At 35.9% G+C, this 17,842-nt stretch overlaps 1 long non-coding RNA gene across 1 annotated transcript; it reads left to right on the forward strand.

The window, feature by feature from the left end:
- The first annotated feature begins 10,710 nt into the window (after positions 1-10,710).
- LOC145568779 (uncharacterized) lies at positions 10,711-13,902 on the forward strand. The gene is made up of 3 exons (XR_014095950.1): positions 10,711-11,208; positions 12,556-12,719; positions 13,577-13,902. It is a non-coding gene; the product is annotated as an uncharacterized LOC145568779 (long non-coding RNA).
- Positions 13,903-17,842: the final 3,940 nt, after the last annotated feature.

Here is a 17,842-nt window from a genome sequence, read left to right on the forward strand (position 1 = left end):
ATTAATTCGGAAGGAATTAAAGAGTCGCTCGAGTATTGTGAACAAAGACATCGGATTTCGAGCTCAGAGCGTCGAAACAGATCTTAAAAGTCGAGAAAAAATCTAGGAATTTGCGAGACGGGAAAATGCTTCAAGTAATAAGTAAAAACCCTAGTTGCACAAGCCAAAAGGTGGCGACCTAACCGAACCCAACTTGGGGCTCAAGGTTGGGTGCCACATGGTTAAATCACAATGCATGTGAGTTGCCTTGGGGAGCAAGTGAGGAAGTGGTCCTCACCTAACTATGTGACACTTATTACTTTGTTATTCCTTGGTTTATTTAACTAAGGATTGAATTCAACATTGAAAGATGAGTGAAATTCACAAGGAAGCACTTCGTATAAATAGCCAAGGTATACCTTGGGATTGTTCACGTGAGTACGGGGTTGAAAAAGGCATTTCCATTGAGAAAACCTTTGAACACATATAATTCTCGGGTTTAGGTCGGGCTTAGGTAACTTTTAAGAATTGGACCATTTTCGATGCTCGGGTTGCAGGTGGACTTTGTTGGAGGTCCTCGTGCGAGCGAGGCTTTGAGCTTTCGAAGTAAGAACTCTTATAGTGAGCGAAGCACGCGCCAACGTTATTAATATCTCTCTTAATCTTGTTGTTTAAGTTAATTATGCTTTATGGTTATAATTATTGTGAGTGTGGTCTTGGCTTGGGTTTTCTTCCGCGGTGAGTCGAACTCATCGAAACCCAACAGTGGTATCAGAGCCTTGCTCATTTTTTTTTTATAATCATATTTGTCAAGGTGTTTTTATGCCTTAATTTTTCTTTTTTTTAAGTTGCTAATTAGATTAGTAGCTCAATTTTATTAATTTTAAGCATGTATTAAAGCTGTCTTCAGCCTAGAACCCAGATTTTCGCCCGAATATATTGAATTTTTGGTGGAAAAGGTGTTCTGGAAATGGTTTTACCCTTTCAGGACTGCGTTTTTAGCCAAATAAATGACCAGAAATGCTTCTTTTGAGGGATTTTTCGTTTTGACGAAAAAATTTTAGTCTTTCTAACCTTGAATCTTAATGGCATATTTATGGCGGTTATGTCTTTGGTTCTTTCCTTAATTTATATGCAATTTTAAAGCTCTTTAAGCATAGTTACTTGGTAAAAATTGATGCTTGAAAGTTTGGTTTTTATTTTCACATAATTGCAAATCCATTGCATTAAAGTGTGAAAAATTTGTTCTTTGATACTTCTAAGTACTAAAGGTTCAATCTTTAATTGTTTTAAGTGATTGAAACTTTGAGTTACTAAATTCCATGAATTTTTGGTTGAACTTTTGATTTAATCATGTATTAAGTTAATTGGAATCATAAAGTTTGGATCTTGTGATAGAAATTTGATTTATCTTCATGTTGGAAGATATAATTTTTTCTAGGATTCACAAGTGTAAAAGTTGGAATCGTTATTTGAATTTTTGTGTTCATATTTCCAACTCCGTTTTATTTTGTCAAAATCTCATGATTAATTTAAATTAATTAAATTTATAGTGAGTGGTTGCCCTTATTTATTTTAATTGCAGTAAGTTAAACAAATTTTATTAATGTATAGTTCTTGGAAATAATTTTGGTCAAGTGCACCTTGATGACTTTTTTAATTTAAGTTTGACAGCTCATTGAATTAGTTCTAAAATTAATTTAGAATTAATTATAAGTCACGCAAAATTCGGGTAGGAAACCCGAGGCTATGGTACGCAAATCGAGGCAAAAGCCTCACTTGGCTAGCATCATGGCGTAAAGTAGGTTGCCCCGAGCTTGCGTGCGGCCATGTGCGTGGCTGCTGTTTGCTGCCAGCATCATGGCGCGCCAGCCAGCAACGAGCAGCAGCATGGTGCGGCAGTAGCATCATGTTGTGTGCGTGCATCGTGCGTGCTGCGCGTGGCTGGCCGTGGCTGGTGCAAGCTTGAGCGGGAGTGTGCGTTCCTTGGTGTTTGGTACGAAGGGGCAAGCAGCCTTAGTGCGTGTGCCTAACACCAGGTAACCCGTAGCAAACGTTACTAAGCTCGGCCTAACAAGTGCTATGTTGGGTGATGGAGGCACATGCACCAAGCCGCATACTCCGGGGTTGCTAGACGACCTTGGCTTGCATATGGCACGCGCCTAGTGCGTGAGCCACTCGAGTACGGTTGGCTTTATGTTTTGCTTATTTTTCCATTTTAATAATTTTATCAATTTAATTTGCTTTTAATTATTTTAATTAAATTTTTGAGGCTAGGCCTCGGTTTTTGAGCGACATCTGCAAAATTTAATTTTGGCAAATATTTGGGTTTACTGGCTTAATTAATTGGATTAATTAAGATGGATGCGGAATTTAGTGGGATCTTCAATTTTTAACTGCGCTAAATTACATAATCAATTAAACAACTTTGACTAGTTTTAATTAGATATGTTATGGATTAACAACCTAAATTAGTTACTAGTTTACGCGTGTTTTATGCATTGTTACTTGTTTTATCGTTGTAAAATGCATGGGCTATTCACAAATAGTGAATGGATGAATGGAATATATATTCTTTTATAGGTTTTATAAAATGGCAACTAGTGGGGGCCCGATTAGGATAGAAAATACGGATTGCGATCCGTGATGTATTTTTGTAAATCAAAATACGGTTTATGAACTGTTGAGTATTTTTGTACCTTAATATTTATATTAGTCCTAATCGTAGATACTAGTATTTTCATAATTAAAGTCATGTCTTGAAGACGGAGGTTCTTGGAAGACGAAGCCGTGAAGTTTCAAAAGCCGTCCCTTGAAGACTTAAAGACTCAAGGGGTCATGCTTGTTGCCAAATGCATCTTTATTTATATTTTCGATATATATATTTATGATTATATATATGTGTGATTTATATGTTAGATGCATGTTTAGGATTTTGAATGTTGGGATAATTAATTAAGTTCACTTAAATCAACCAACATAGAAACCCTAGGCCCTTAAAATATTGAGTAAAACTTGCCATTCCAAAACAACATTTATCGACCTATTAAGAGTAGTGATGGGCTACGCCAAAGCGAGGCATCACTATTACTCCCTAGGATACGTAAGGCATACTGGGTATGCAAGTTGGTTTTGGTTATACTTAACGATATGAGTGATGGAGTCCTAACATGTCGTGGCAAAGTGGATAAGTTGTTGAGAGACCATTAGATGCGACGATTTATCTAACCAAGAGTGGATTGGAGCCATTAGCAAAGAGTTGCTTACCTTAGAAGATTGAGTGGTAGGACAAGCCAAAGCATGCTTAACCACTCATTGTTTCTTTGGATCTTGGAATCGCCTTATTCTCTCCAAATGGGGACAAATTTAATGCGTGGATAAGACGCTTTATAAGATTGAAAATTTGCATGAATGCTTTTAAATTTCAAGCTTATTATATTATTTTCTTGATAAATGGTTATACTTTGCACTTATATTTATAGAATTCCAAATCAAACTATATTGTTTTCCGTGATTGGTAAAGGAAATTTTTGAGAATAGTTCTCAAAGAAAGGAAAGGCATTTCTAAAATACAATTCTCATAAATGACTTTTATAATTTCGAAAGGACGGTTGGACATCATGTATTTAAAATACTAGGTAGTTTTGATAAACATGAAGTATTGAGTTAAAAACTCAAAAATTTTCAATGCTTGACAACCAACATATCTTTTCGCTTTATAGTTGGTGAGCATAACTCATTGATGTATTAATTCAAGTACGAATTAAAGGAAAAGATGGAACTTTGTTATACGGCGCACTAGATGCTTAGTCATGCCTAACAAAGTATAAAAGTCAAAGACTCTTAAAGAAATGGTTCTTAAAGATTATGAGATGATGTATGATAAGAAATATAGGAAACAAGGAACAAAGAAAAGGAATTAGATTCCATTTCTACTAAAGAGTTCATGTTAACTTAGCAAGTCATTATCTTCACAAGTATCAGATACTGCTTGAGTGTTACACTTTGAAAGTGACCTCAAACTATTGAAGATAAGCTAAGTTATCGACTTACAAGCTTAAACTGAAAGATAGTATTCTTTGTTTAAAGACCTTTTAAGATAAGGCTGGAACAAATAAATGGTTATTGTGTTCCATAATCAGCAAACAATCCGTTAACACACGAAAAGACTCACATTCAAAGTAAAGAGCAATAGTTGCGAATTTATTCGAATGGCATGATTGTCTAAACCATGAGTCAAGAATGTTTGATTATAAACAAACATTTCCCCAAAATGAAATACTCACAAAGTTCAAATCATAGGCATGATTTGTATTCCAAACATCTTTAGCAATGTCACATTAACAAGAACGTACTCAAGGCTATATAGGCTCTTAACAGTTGATCGATTTAGAATCGTTCTAAGACAAGAAAGTCTTACTTGTTAAAAAACCGACAAAGTAAAGAGCTATTGTTCTTGGTATAGACAATGGACTCCGATAGCTAAAGAAGATTCAATTACTTCAACGTTTCACGAAGAATTTGAAAGAATATGGCTATATTCATCAAATGTGAACAAACTTGACCTTGAATAGTTCAAGAGTTCAATGAAGTATAGAATCGACTTGGTAAGATATCAAAACGTCTAGATTAGATCGAGCGATGTTTGCTTGAGCCAAGCGTGACCATCACAAAGTTATGAAATTGAAATTTTCATAGATAACTCCACAAAGAACATAGTGTGTCTTAACGGAGACCTCGATGCCATTTAACAATTACTAGAACAATGATGAATCACATCCCTTCCTATAAAGTTCTTAAAGATTTGCACAAATGACTAATGTTACACAAAATAAAATGTCAGAGCTAAGAAAGGACACAATATTCAATTATGAATAGAATTAACTTCTAAAAGTTTTTTAAAGTATATGTCTAAAACTCTTAGCCACAGTGGGAGCTCACTGGCTCAGTGGGAGCTGAGTGACTCAGTGGGAGCTCACCGGTTTAGCAAGAGCTAGGTGGTTCAGTGGGAGCTTAATGGCTCATTAAAGGCTAAGATAGCTCCAGTGAGAGCTAACTGCTTGTTTCACAACGAACTTTTTCCCAAAGACAATATACATGTCTCTTTGTAAGCATTCAAGTGAGACTACGGGCTTTTCCTCCACAACCTAAATGAGAACATAATGTTTGTTGCTCTAAGTGGTGTGTTTCTGGAAAGTAACACGTTTCCAAAACGACAAGTGGGAGGAAAATGAACTCGATGACTATCGAGCTTAGAAACAAACTAGAATTGAGAATCTCGGAAGACTCATAAGGGCTTCATGAGAATGATTGATCAAGAATACTCAAAAGGACTTTACAAGTGCCTTAAAAAAGAATGCATTACTCACAAAACTACTAATAAGTTGGAGTAAGATCAACATAATGAAAGGGCTTTGGAAGTGCCTTGAAACTCACTGTTTGATGCAATAACCCCGTATAGGTATAGAATTCACCAAAGTTTTGGATTGAATCCTATAAATTTTCTATTAAGTTAGAAATAAACCTAAGACTTACAAGCATAATATTTACTATTAGATAGTAAGGGAATAATGCCTTGTGAGATTGCTACGACAAATTCAAATTCCAAATAATGGTTAGAGGCCATAAAATCCGAAATAGACTCCATGTTTGAAAATCATGTTTAAAACTTGATTAATTTGCATGAAGGGTGATAGACCCATTAATCGCAAATAAGTTTTCAGGGATAAAACTAACAAATGTGGAAATGTATATGTATACATAGCTAGATTGGTTGAAAAGGATATAATTAAATTCACGGAGTTGATTTTAATAAAACCTATTCACCAATCGGAACGCTCAAGTCTTTTCGTGGTTATTCTAGCAAAATTGCACATATGAAATATGGCAAAATAGATACCAAAACCGCCTTCCTAAAACAGGATTTTGAAAGTGACTATGAAATAGTCTAAGGGTTTTGAGAATCTAAGTAATGCTAGATTTGAAAGCAAGCTTAAGAAATCCATTATGGGATTAAAGGAATCATTGCATAAAGGAGTTGGAACGTGTTTTCTCATAAAGTTAATAAAAGGATTGGCTTATGAAGAAACACAAAAATTCTGATGAATAAGAAGTTTAGTTGGAGCAAGAGTCAATCTTGTAAGGTCCAACAAGAAGTTTACGAACTCTGTTGTAAATTAACTATCAAATGCTAAATGCTTAGATTTGAAAGTATTTACGACAATGGACCAAGCTAATGATGATATTTAGTACATATTAGGAATTAAGATCTGTTGTATAGTCTTAATAAAATGTTTAAACGAGTAAAGGAATTTACCGTGTTAAACATGAATTGAAGGACTTTGAAAGGCTTTCGACCCGTAAGGCTTTTGACCCGTACGTATAAAACTAAGTAATTTTTTGAACTAAGTATGAGCTAGGCTAAATACTAAGTCAAACAAGAAAGACTCTAGTAGAGACTTTCAAACGTATCACATAGCAAAGGGTTTAGCAATACTCAGTGAAACTGGATGAGCTAAAATATAACGTGGATGGAAAAGATTAAGAATCATTCTACAATTAAATCCATCATGTACGCTACGATATGGAATCGTCACACGACTTACTTGCTTTGAGCATGTGAAGTATGTATATAGTACCAATTAACCTGAATCTATGTAATAGATCGTTAGATTATGGCCAAGAACATCCAACGTACTTGAATAAGTATGAGGATGAGTTCTTGACGCATGGAAACAAATATGATTTGAGTATTGATGTTGCAATCACAAACCTTAACAAGGATCAAATCCTTAACAAGGATGCCATTTGTAAGCACGAGTTAAGAAGCGTCATGGCTTGAGAATGCTAACATGGATGTGCATCCATGGGTAATGTGCGGAAATTTATGGTGAATTTCCAAGATCACAAGTGATTAGGGTATCCCAAAATCATTGTGAGCCGCTTGAAGTGAAACCCAAGCAAAGCATCATCGGGAAGTCTACTAAAATATATGTTAAGAATATGGTTGCCTTAAAGGCAATAATAAGGAAGATGTTCTATGGAAAATTCGTTGTTAAACGTTATTGATTATAGGTTGTCAAGTTGAAGATCTCAATCATGAAAATGAGTGGGAGCCATCACTTGGACAATAAATCCTAAATCACATATAATCCATGACACTCTCAAATTTTATCATCTTATTATGAAAGTGATCAGTAATGAAGATGCTAAGATTAGCAAAGTAATTATAACTAAACCTATGCAATAAGTAAACGAAAACATTCACAATTCCACAAAAGAAATCAAGCATATTACATATGGGTGTGATTTCTATAAATGTTTTATAAAGAGTGTTACTCATAAAACATTGGGAAAAACCATTTATCACAAGATGAACCATTCAGATCTTGGAGTAATTTAAATTTCATGTAATTTTATCACTCCATTAGCTATTTAATTGTGGTTTAGGATTAAATAATGGGTCCATTCGATCTTGAGAATATTCAAAATAGGGTATTAAGACCATTCTTGGTAAGGAAACACCTATTAAGTGAACATTGAATATTATAATCGAGAATTATCCCTAATCAAGGTCATTTAAACAATGGACGATTAATGACCACTTGAGATTAGTGTGCAGTTTGATTTATTACACCGTTTCTTGTGCTACAAGGATATGATTGTCATAAATCATTTGCTCGGATGGATTTTAGAAATCATCTGTTTATTGACAGTCGGACTCGAGATCGAGAAACACTTCTGGACATAATAAAGATGACGAATAAATCTTACCTTATAGTTCATGAAGAGACATTAAGTGACATAGGAATAAGGCTACACACTAAAAGCGCACTTGTCCGGAAGGGCAAGTGGGAGATTGAAAAGAATGGTGTCTTTTGAACAAGTGTATTATTCCGATAGAGGATTCGAAATTATTAGAAAGCTAATTATTCAGTGAGGTCAAGTGATCGAAATTCCTGGGTGGAGGCCGCTTCCGATTAGTAATATTAATGTATAATTAATATTAGGGCTTAATCTTGACTAAACCCTTCAGGTCACACCCAAGCAACTAACGAACCGATGCGATGAATAAATGCGGAAGGAATTAATGAGTCGTCCGAGTATTGTGAACAAAGACATCGGATTCCGAGCTTAGAGCATCGAAACCGAATCTTAAAAGTCGAGCTAAAATTTAGGAATTGGCGAGACGGGAAAATGCTTCAAGTAACAAGTAAAAACCCTAGCCGCGCGAAAGGCTAGGGAAGCGCGTCGAATAGAAGTGCGCCACATGGCGGTGCGCCAAGGTGGCGATGTGCCACGTTGGCAGCCACCAAGTTGCAACGCGCCACGTGGCAGCGTGCCATGTTTAGAATGCCATGTGGCAGTGGGCCGTGGACCCGAGTGGCGATTCATGGGTGCAGGCCAAAAGGTGGCGGCCTAACCGAACCCAACTTGGGGCTCATGGTTGGGTGCCACATGGTTAGATCACAATGCATGTGAGTTGCCTTGGGGAGCAAGTGAGGAAGTGGTCTTCACCTAACCATGTGACACTTGTTACTTTGTTATTCCTTGGTTTATTTAACTAAAGATTGAATTCAACATTCTTTCTATGTGGGATCCTTTTGTGAAAAGTCCCACATTGAAAGATGAGTGGAATTCACAAGGAAGCGCTCCTTATTAACAGCCAAGGCATACCTTGGGATTGTTAACTTGAGTAAGGTGTTGAAAAAGGCATCTCCATTGAGAAAACCTTTGAACACTTATAATTACTCGGTTTTAGGTCGGGCTTAGTTAAATCCTAAGTATTGGACCATATTCGGTGCTCGGGTTACTGGTAGACTTCGTTGGAGGTCCTCGTGCGAGCAAGGCTTAGAGCTTTCGAAGTAACAACTCTTATAGTGAGCGAAGCATGCGCCAAATGTATTAATCTCTCTATTAATCTTGTTGTTTAAGTTAATTATGCTTTATGGTTATAATTATTGTGTAATCTTGGCTTGGGTTTTCTTCCGTGGTGAGTCGGACTCATCGAAACCAAACAAGCGAATATACCTCGTAAACATCGTTTGAACCGCTCCGACAACTCGTACCACGTTGCAGCTTGATAATGTAATATTTTAGGGCATCAACCAGCTTTATCATACCCATCATATCCGAGTGTGTGACTGATAGGGAGTTAGATAGTGTCGTTGGGACTACTACCCCTAATCAAATTAGAAATTTATAAAACCTAAACTACCGTAATACAAGTATAGGGGTAAGTAAAGGGTCGAACCCAAAAGGACTAAGTGTATCAATCTATGCTGATTAGACTACTAGGAAAGCTTGTGAGGTAAAGAGAGGCTCAACTTAACACTACTAAGAGCAAACAACTAAAACTAGGGAAAGTGGAATCCAATTACATCAATGCATTCAACCACTACAACAAATCATCACTTGTGCCACGAATTATGTCATGGGAATTCAAAATTCGTGGCATAATTTCACCTAGCCACGGGAAAATGGACAATAATACATAGCCTAGATAAGAAGAAATATTTATGTCACGGGTAATTATTTTCCCGTGGCAAATGAACACTTATGCCACGAGTAGCTTTTTCCCCGTGACAAACTTTACACTTGTGCCACGGGTAATAATTCTCATGTTGCAAATATACACTTATGCAATGAGTAGTTTTTTCCCGTGGTAAACTTTACATTTGCGCCACGGTAAATAGTTCTCTTGTGGCAAGTATACACTTATGTCGTGGTTTTTGTCTTGGGGGCTAGATCTACTAATGCCACGTGAAAGGAGAAAAGTGTAGCATACAATAGCTTTTTATAAGAATATTTAATTCTATGGCATTGAAAATAACTTAATTATACCACAAAATTAGTAGTGAGACTTCTTTTTTTTTTTTTTTTTTTTTGAGAGCCACAAGGGCGGGGGTGAGAATCGATCCTAGAACCTCTTAGAATCGGGAGGGAAGCTCTAACCCCTTGAACTATCCCTCACTCTCACTTCTTATTTTCTATTAATCTATACTTCTAACTTCTCAACTTGAAAATATTTAATACCACTACTCCAATAGTAGAAAAATTAATAAACTCACCAAAGAAAAATGCAACAACTTATACTGAGTAAAATTTGAAAAATAAAAACCATAATTAAAGGCACAAATCAGTGCATCTAATAACAGATCAAAAGAGATGGGTGATGAGATTAAATGAGAGTATAAAGGGAATATCACGTGATATTTTTTAGGTAAGTTAATAAACACCGTTAAGTTTTTGGACGGAAAATTGTATAAAATAGTGTTACCAAAATTTTGGGAAGAAACTTGGTAGTTTTATATACTAGAATGTACCCATACTAATGCATGGACTATATGTGTATGTGTAGGAAACAAATTAGTGTAGCTGTATAAGTGGAAGTTACATTAGTAAAACGAACGCCCCTAGGGGGTTGGATAAGCATTTGAAATATTACTTAAAGTGGTATTAATTTAGAAAAGCATAATAAAATTACCCATCGATCGGTGTAATTAATGTTCATTTTAATTTAATCTTTCTACTTTTAGCTAGTTTATCCAGCGCTCTCAAAACGTTCATTAACTTTTGCTTTTTTGAAAAATGGGTAATTATTTTCAAAATGGACTACAAGCTATTAACACATTTTCTCACATAAATAACAGGTTTTTTTTTTTTTTCTTTTGGAAGACATAAATAACGGGTCTTGGTTAGTTGTTCCGTTTTTTTTAGGAAAAACTTTTTTAACTCCCTCATACTCCTCCGTATCAAACCAAAAAAACTCCATCCTTATGCCTTCTACTGTTCTACTACCCTAGTTTGCTCTGAAATCATCAATCAAATCTCTTCATTATTCTGTTTGCCTATGAAATCTTTGTATTCTCACTTTGAATTCCACCATTTTGGTTAAAATTTTGTCAGGTTTGCTATACCATAAATTTTCACCTTTTTATTTTCGATTTGGGTAAGTTAGGGTTTTCGACCTTTAATGTATCTGATGGAAATTGATAAAGCTCCGAAGCTTAAGCCACCGCATTCTATAGAAGATAGAAAGAAGAAAATGGCGGTGTTTCGAAGAGGAAAGCCACTACTACAATTAGGCATATGGCAAAGTGGGTGATTAAACCAGCCTCCATGGCCGCTGATTGTCGCGGGGGACAGAGAAAGATGGATTCTGTAATTCGTTAAATCCGGCCTTCAATCCCGCTGATAATATTGTCTCTACTAAATAAAGCTTCTCAGGTATTTTTATATTTCAATTTTAAAGGATTTTTCTGTTGATTGTTCAATTTGTTTTATAATTTGATTGATTTCGGACTGTAGTTATGATTTTATTTCGTGTTCTGGTGGAAATTTGTTTGATTTTAGCATTAGATTACAGTATTGTTGTGTATATTGTTGATAATTTCATACTCTCCCTTTTCTTAAATATTTGGTTCGATTAGGTGGAACTTAGCCTTTAGTTTATTATTGATTTGTGTAGTTCGATCCTAATTTGAATAAGATTTCAATGTATAGTTTTGATCTTGATTCAATATCTGATTTAGTTTTTGAACATGTTAAGTTTTGATTGGTTACGTTTTAACCCTCAACTTGAATATTGTATGTTCAGTAGTTGCTTATAAGTAGATTTTAATCTTGTAGACCGTCTCTTCCTAGATGAAATATACCCCCTTTTTACAGTTGATCCTCATAATGTTCTGCACCTATCATATTAGTTATCGTCGTATCGGACAGAAATTTGATTGTGGTAACAATTCACTAAAGTCAGAATTGAAATTTGCTAATTGCTCTTTTAGCACCAACTAATTGTAAAATAAAAATTAATTTTGCGGGTGAGGTGATCATGTCAAGTAACTAGGCTGTAGATATTGAAGTAGATGAACCAGATCAGCTCTACGAAAACCGTTTTTGCATTTAAAAAATGAATTACGAATTTGTCTGAAAGGCCAATCATTTGGGACATGACTACATCTTTGCTCCCCTACTTTGGCCCTGATGTAGTTTATGATGGCAGATTAGCCAACTGGAGGCAAACCATCTATTAGAGCCTTAAGTTATTTTACAATCTCTTGACATTTTGGGCCTAACTTAAGCACTTAGTCAGTGAACCCCTCACCCCCTTCTGTACATCATATTACATTAGGAATGTTCCCATCTAGTTAGGTTTAAGACTACCTATTTTTATACCGCTCAAGAGCCAACAGAAGAGCAATGACAAGTCCTAGATCATTTCAATTTAATTTTGGCGTGATATAATATTTGTCGAAATGTTTAAAATAGTGCCATGTGTAGTGTTTTAAGGATCAGAACTTGACTCAAGCAGCAACAGGACTGCCAGCAAATTATGATCATCCATTTTGTTCAGAGCACCCTGCTGCTTGGAATGGTTTTAATCCCATTTTTTCCCCTGTCAATCAGGTTATGAGTCCTAGATGATTGATGGCACTTTGTATATTCTAGTTTAACCAATTTTTATATATATGTGTATGCTCCTTTGGGTTGGGTGATTCGAAATTGCTGCAGATTTTAAACAAAGGGATATCAGTTGCAAGCTTAGACTTCAATTCAAATTGTTACACTTGACAGGAAAAAGCAATAGCGGGTCATGGAAAATCCAACTCCAAGGTTCTCACAGCGGTACCATGCCAGCCCTTGTCTTCTCTACTGCAACATCATTAAGATTCCCTTTAAAGCCAACTGCTTCATCAGCATTCCCTTTACCATTACCACTTCATGCTTAAGAGTGATAGGTAAGAGTTTTGAGCATAATGAACATTTTATATATACCATTCAGTAAACCTAACTAGAATAAGGGAGATTTTGAGGAACATTTGCTACAAAATAAGGGAAATTTTTTGCCCTGTGATTAGTAGAGTTTAGTTTCACTAGGAGTCTTAGACTATATTATTTCAAAAAAAAAAAAGGAGTCTTAGACTTTATATATTTTTTTTCAATTTTTCTTTTTCCCGTGCTGGCAGCTATTGCCTTTCCCTCTCTCCTAGCCTGCTGTCCTAGTGTCTTTTCCCCTCTTTACTAGCTGTTGTTGCCTTTCCCCCTACGCTACTTGCTACCCTGCAGTCTTCCCCCTGTTGCTTCTGCTTAAGTCAGACTTATATTAGTGATTTTTTTCTTCATTACAGAATCAATGATTATATATATATATATATATATATATGTGTGTGTGTGTGTGTGTGTGTGTGTGTGTATATGTATATATACATATATATATATATATACACATACATACATATATATATACACACACACACACACACACATATATATATATATATATATATATATATATATATATATATATATATATATATATATATATATATATATATATATATATATATATATTTTGAGGAGTTACAGAATCAATGATTCTGAATGCATAACATTGTCACAGATAATATGTTAATGCAGCGAGGCTAGCCACTGCAGCTATTGTTGTTGATGCAGCCGATGCCGATGTTGCATCTTTTGTTGTCGTTGTAAATGCTGCTGCCTTTGTTATAGATCCGTTGCATATTCTTTGTTGGTTGCTTGAAGAGCTACAATTGTTATTCAGATGGGCTAAAGCTTTTTTTGTTTGATGTTATAGGACTTCGGTGAAGAGCTGGAAGGGCCAATGTCCTTTAGCAGCACATCATGTCTCACAAATGCTCACATATGAGATCCCCTATTAAACTTGACTGGTTTTACGCTTCGAACAACAGCAACAAATTGATACGTTCTGGCCTTATCAACTTCAGCTCAGCAGATCATGTTAAGTTAAAGTAGAAGACACGAACATAATTATAGATTGTATTAATCTAGTTTTTAGTGTATTTTAAACACAAATAATATAAAATTTGTAACTTTTGTGTATTTGTATGTGATTCTGCACTAATTTTACTTAAATAAATGCAAATTTTCCTTTTTTTTTTATATATATTTTTTGAGCTTTGTTAGCTAAGGTAATATTTATGGCAACAAAGTTTGGTAGCCAAAGTACAGATTCGAGGTAATGAAGCTTATTAGCTACGGTAATATTTGAGGCAACAAAGTTTGTCACCACGGTAGAATTTGTTGCAAATAATGTGTTAGCCACGTTAGTATTTGTGGCAAGAGAATATTTTTGCCACGTGAATACTCGTGGCATAAATTTCAAAATTTGCCACGACATTTATTTTCCCGTGGCAATTTTCTAGCCACGACCTCTTGTGCCACGGGAGAAAATTTCAAGATTCTCGTGGCAAAATTGCATAGCTACGGGAATTTTAAACTTGTGCCACGATTTTACTTGTGGCACAAGGGTCAAATTGTTGTAGTGAACAACATCAAACAATTAGATGAAAATGACCTCGATTAGGAACGATTAACACATTTAACTCACTCTCGCACAATTAAGCATGTTAATTATCCTACTAAACTAATTCACTCTCGTGCAACTAGCCTAGCAAAGGTATGGAGGAATTAGGGCTCTCAACCAACTCACTCTCGCGCAATTGATTGAAAATACAATTAAGAACATAGAATCAATTAGCTAGAAAGATTCTAATCCATAAAAGCATCGTTCATACACAATAATCAAGAAACAATTTCATACTAACCACAATCAATCATTAAATTAATTAACATAAACTTCATCCATTTCCCTAGAACAAAACCTAAGCTAACATAATGAACAAAAACATGGAAAACAAGGTAAAATAATAATAAAAGCAAGAATCAAATAACTAAACTAATTAATCTACTCAAAACAACAAATAAATAAGCAAAAACAATAATAAATGAAAGCAATAAAGGTGTGAGAAAGTTAGGAAGACTCATTGAATTTATGAGAGGAAAAATCCACAAAATGCTTCTTCAAAATCCCAAAAACTCCATGAAAAATCCAAGCTTTCTCTCTATAAACTACTCCTAAAATAGAGAGAAAAACTCCTAATCTAACCCTAAGAGAGAGAAGCTCTCCTAAACTAACTAAGAAAATAGCATAATAGATTCCCCGTACAAAACAAGCCCCACAATATATAAAGAATCGCGCAAAAACGTAGAACATGACCCGCTGTGCGCCCGCGCATGGTAGTTGTGCGCACGGGCGTGCCCCCTCGCAGCGGTCTGTGCGCCCGCGCAATGTAGCTGCGCGCCCGCGCATTTGTGGGTTGCGCGGCCCGCGCGCTATAGCTGCGCGCCCGCGCGGTGTGGGTGTGCGCCCGTGCACATGTCGCGCACAAGCCGCGCAAAACTTTCTGCCTCGATTCTGCAATTTCGCCAATTTTGCGCAGGTTCTCACAGGGCTGCGCGCCCGCACATTATGCGCGCCCTTGCACCTTGCTTTCTTCAATTCTTCTCTCATGCTTCCTTGGCTTCTTCTTAGCAATCCAAGACTTCAAATACCTAAGCACAAACACCAAGGGAAGCAATAAGGTATAGGGAACGGTACAAACACGCAATGAAGGCAAGCATTCAAGAATATACGCGATTTCATTTTAAACACATCGAGACATGTATGCATGCATTATTTGAACAAAACACCCTAAGACAAGCTAAAACAAGGCATAAACACTATCCTAGGAGTGACATAAATGTCACTCATCAAATTATTGGATAAACTAAAAACTAATTAAAAAAAAAGCAAAAATACTCAAAATAAAGATAAAAGACGAGAATAATAAAATAATAGAAATAAAGGATAAAAGGGTGAAATTATTGGAAAATAAGCCGGAAAACGACTCAATAAACACCCTAAAAGTGACATAAAAGTCACTTATCAAACTCCCCCATGCTTACCTTTTGCTCGTCCTCGAGCAAATTAACATGAAACACGGGAGAAGGAGAATGATTTATTCAAGCAAAGCTAGAACACTAAAGGAGACAAGAATGTACACTAACTCACTTTCGTAGGAATCACGGTCACTTTTAGCAACTAATGACAAGCCCTTTAAACCCCTAGATCGCCCTAGAGGACGAGTGTGCTCTCGTGAGGGTGTCCTAAGAGTTTAACCCACAACTCTAAATAAAAACCAAGGCAAGGCAATAAAAATAAATGAAAAAGAAACATAAAAAGAGAAAGCAAAACACAAGTTCATATTTGGACAAGAGATAGGAACAAGCACCAATGAATGCAAACCTTTCTAAATAGACAAATGTATGCACGTTCTAAGATGTCAATGGTTGATTGAAACATAACATATGCTAAGCATAGAGAACTAATGAGGACTCAATCCACCCTAGCCCCAACCAATCAGGCCGCGTTCTCTCCACTAGCTTCAAATCAACCCTTAAGCTAGCTTCTCATGATTCCACGAAGGAATCGGAAAAAGATAAAGAAATGAAAAACTTTGAGAAGGTAATCCCGACATCTCAACTATGCATACTTTCTCCATAGGTTTGAGTCTATCTCCCTCCACCGTTCTTTGACCTAACCCCACTAAAGTCTAAGGGTCTTTTATTGGTTGTAACGTAAGGCTAAGGGTTAAGGCGGGGTAAAAATTTGAAAATTTTGGTGATATTTCCTAAGTGAAGCAAAAGAGTGGCCTACTCTAAAAAACAAACTCAAGAAGTCACAAAATATCAAACAAAAATACCAATAATGCCATCTCCCCCAAGCTTACTCAACACTACCACACAATATATACAAAAGAAATGAAGGAACGCTCCCCCCCCCCCCCCCCCAAGCTTGAACGAAGCATTGTCCTCAATGCTTAAACTAGGGTAGAAAACGAAACCAAACTAAAATATATTTGTGTTTTTTGTTTCTTATTCTCTCTCTTTTTTTTTTTTTTTTGGTGTCCTTGCCTTTTTTAAATCATGGACGGCTTTTTCTTGAAACTTCATTTGATTTTCTTAAATTGCATCTTTCTTCTCATACTTTTTTGCATATTCATTTCAAGCTCAAGCTCAACTTTCAAGACCTTACTTCAACCAATTCACAAAGTTTTCTTGCTCATGATCAACACACAAAAAAAACTCAAACCTCACATGCCAATGCTTCACTAACTAAGAGGGTTGGTAAACATAGGCCATTAGGTTTGTAACGTGGTTTAAACAAGAGCGAGAAACATTAGGCTCAAATTGGTTAATAAGTAGGTTGATGCAAAATAGAAAACCAAATTTGTAACAAAATAAAAAGAAGATAAAGAAAAATGAGAAAATGTGCCCTTTTCCTCCCCTAGAGTGGCTCGGTCACGATTTTGGGAGCTAGAGGTCAAAACAAGGATTAAGACATGCATAACCAAGGATCCTAAATTGCCGCTCAATAAGGTGATGAAGGCTAGAACAAATGAAGCTCACAAGGGATTATAACCAAACAAATACCAACCAAGGGTTTCAAATCCACTATAGAGAGCAACTCCATCTTACCACATTCCCGTGAACTAAGGCTTCATGGACCCCTAAAAGTTCTTAACCCGACTACCTTAGCATATAGTATCCTAGAGTCAACCAAAGACACTCTCAAACCGTGCATACATTTACCACTTAGGAAGAAAAACATTCAAGAATGCAATTCCAAAACAAAATGTCCAAAATAAGAATAAACAAAACACATTTTGCCAAATACCTTGAAAGTAAACAAAAATCTTTTTGGACTTTTCAAAATATAAGAAAAGACATGGAAATGCATATACTCAAGTGCATGGCATAAATGAATCAACATCCCACCAAAGCATGATAGAATACCCTCCCCCAAGCTTGAATGAGACAATATACTCAAACATAAACCAAATAATCCATGGGAGGGGAAAAGAAATAAATCAATCCAACAAACCAACACACGTCCAACGAGTCACCAACCATTAGAGAAAGGGCTAAGAAATATATTACCGGACATAGGTGGGTGTAAATACCCGCAAATGAACCAATTTAACCTTTCAAAGCCGATTTC

The sequence above is a fragment of the Chenopodium album genome, chromosome 11 (genome assembly GCF_948465745.1).
Source record: "Chenopodium album chromosome 11, dcCheAlbu1.1, whole genome shotgun sequence".
NCBI classification, from domain to species: Eukaryota; Viridiplantae; Streptophyta; class Magnoliopsida; order Caryophyllales; family Amaranthaceae; genus Chenopodium; species Chenopodium album.